This window comes from Felis catus, chromosome D3, assembly GCF_018350175.1.
Source record: "Felis catus isolate Fca126 chromosome D3, F.catus_Fca126_mat1.0, whole genome shotgun sequence".
NCBI lineage: Eukaryota > Metazoa > Chordata > Mammalia > Carnivora > Felidae > Felis > Felis catus.
The window spans coordinates 292291-293015 of NC_058379.1; positions in this window are offsets into that span (position 1 = coordinate 292291).

Below are 725 nucleotides of genomic sequence, written 5' to 3' on the forward strand. Positions count from 1 at the left end.
GCGGCCGGCTCTCCGCGCGGGGCTCCTCGCTGCCGGCCGCGGGCTCGCGCTCACGCCCCCGGCCCGCCGCGCCCTGGGACCCCCGTCCCTTCGCGCACGCTCCGCAGCCCCGGGCGTCACACACACGCCCCCGTCCACGCACGCACGCGCGGCAGCCTTGACCAGAAGTCCAGAATCCCTCCACGGGGCAGGGAGGGGCGGGGCGGCGCGGCGCGGGGGCTCTTGGGAAATGTAGTCTCGGCCCCTCGGCTCCTTGGGGCGGTCGGGCGCCCGAGCTCCGCTCGCTGCTCTCCAGACGCCGCCGTCCGCCCGGCGCGCGCTCTCCGCTCCCTTCTCGCGGCGGCCGGGCGGGTCCGACTCCGAGAGGCAGGTACCGCGAGTACAGGGGAGCGCGTGGGAGCGCGCGGAGCTGAGGAGGCGCGGCCTGTGAGAGGCGACGTGGGGAGGGGCCGCTCCCGCGCCGCGCGCTCTTCCAGGCTCGGTGAGCGGCCGGGGCCTCGCCCGGCCGGAGGGCGGGGAAACGAGGGTGGGAGGGCGCGGAGCCGCGCGCGGTCCCAGGACGGCGGTGGAGCGGGGGGCTGCCGGTTCGGGAGTGGGCGTTGGCATGTACCGGTGACCTCACCCGCGAGCTCTTCCTGGGTCTGCCCTAACCTTCGTCTGCTCGTGGGTCGCGCGGCCCAGGAATGGTGTCTCCGTTCTCCCCGGCAACCCTTAAATTCAAAGGG